General features: G+C 69.3%; 1 long non-coding RNA gene across 1 annotated transcript in view; it reads left to right on the top strand.

Annotated features, from left to right (window-relative positions):
* Positions 1–611, top strand: part of LOC105854354 — a 1,772-nt gene extending 1,161 nt beyond the window's left edge. The window contains exon 3 of the long non-coding RNA XR_001146032.1: positions 541–611. This is a non-coding gene — a long non-coding RNA (uncharacterized LOC105854354). The remainder of the gene's footprint in view (positions 1–540) is intronic.
* Positions 612–1,638: the final 1,027 nt, after the last annotated feature.

Consider the following 1,638-nt stretch of genomic DNA (forward strand, 5'->3'; position numbering starts at 1 on the left):
CTCTGCCCGGCCCCACCGCCTCGCCTGGCCTCTCCGGAGCCCGGAGCACAGGGCTCGTCCGAGGCCAGTGAGAGGCCTGAGATTTAGGCAGCTTAAACATTCCAGAATGCAAAAGCCCGAAGAGAGGTCCAGACCCAAAGGGCAGCCCAGCCGCAGCGTGGGAGGGCTGGCGGGAGGGGCCGCTCCCGCAGGCCGGTGTGGGCGGGGGTGGACGGTCACGTGCGTGCACCCGAGTGTGAAGGGGGTACAGGCCAGGGGGGGCTTATCCCTGGTGTGACCCTGGCGGCTGATTTCACCTCTGTGGACCCCGACCTCCCTGTGGGTAAAGGGGCCAGCCGTGAGGCTTGGACAGCAGAGTCCACGCGGGGCTTGACGGGCAGCAGCCCGCAGGTCAGCAGCCGTGGCCGTGACCAGGCTCTCACCAGGGAAACGGCAAGGGGTTAGGCTGCGCCGGGGTCACACCGTCGCTGAAAAGCGGGGGAGCGGGGTGCGAGCTCGGGCAATGACTCCGTGTCCCCCCGGCCCTCCTGCCTCGGCCAGGACGAGCGCCATGTCTCTGAGCAGCACCTTCGGGGCTGTGGGTGACCACCCTGGCATCATCACCTGGAGGATAGAGGTGAGCTGGGGCAGCTTCCCCTCGCCAGGCCCTCAGGCGCCCCTGGCACCCGCCACCTGCTCCCTGCGGGAGGGACCGGGCAGGGACCGGGCCGCGTCCTCAGCAGCTCCCAGCAGGTGGCAGCAGGTGGAGGAAATCCCCTGGCGGCAGGGCAGGGCTCCAGGCAAAGACAAGCTTGCCCTTCCCTCGGCCATCTGCTCAGCCCTGCTGCCAGTAAACACCAGGGTGGGGCCTGGGCCCACGGGCTCCTCCTGCCACAAAGTAGAACCTCCTGTCCGGCCTACAGCCCCCTCCTCCCTCCCCGGGCTTGAGTCTGGCCGCCGAGCTCCAGGACCCCGAGTGGGCAGCCCCACCTGCCAGATGAGGCCCCTCCTGGCACGCCCAAGCCCCGCTCGCAGCCGCCGGGGCCACACCTCTGTCAGACCACTCAGATGGCTTCAAGTTCTACCGCCCCAGCTTATTTCAAAGGCTAAAGGGGCCACAGAACTGGGGTGGAGCAACGGGTACAGGGCCGCGTCTGCAGCCGCTGCAGCTCGAGCTCCCCCCGGCCAGGGAGGGACCCCGGGGCGCAGCAGCCCCCTCCTGTCTCCCCGCTGCCCCCTCAGCGGTGGGTCTCAGTGGACCCGCCTGTCCTGCTCCCCGCTCTGGGCAGTCCTCTCACCCCCGCATCTCTGGCCTGCACCCCAGCTCTTGTGTGCATGAATAAATACATCTACAAAAACCACCGGGGTACTCACCCCAGCACACGTCGCCCCGAGGGCACTAGCACGGGGCAGGCCCAGTGCCCCCGGACCCCGAGACGCGGCCTGCGGCTGTGGCCACGCAAGTGGCCCCCCAGCACATCTGAGGCGCAGGTGACAAACCCAGGCCGTGACCCAGACGCCGGGCCAGGGCTGGCAGGGCCTCCCGCTGCTCCCCAGAATCCCGCTGCCGACTCAGCCCCTGGCCGGGACAGCACGGGGGGCTCGGAGGCATGTGTGCCCTGCTGCGGGGTTCACAGGGCTCCCCGCAGTGCAGCAGGC

This window comes from Condylura cristata, unplaced genomic scaffold, assembly GCF_000260355.1.
Source record: "Condylura cristata isolate star-nosed mole 26May11 unplaced genomic scaffold, ConCri1.0 scaffold00034, whole genome shotgun sequence".
Taxonomy (NCBI): domain Eukaryota; kingdom Metazoa; phylum Chordata; class Mammalia; order Eulipotyphla; family Talpidae; genus Condylura; species Condylura cristata.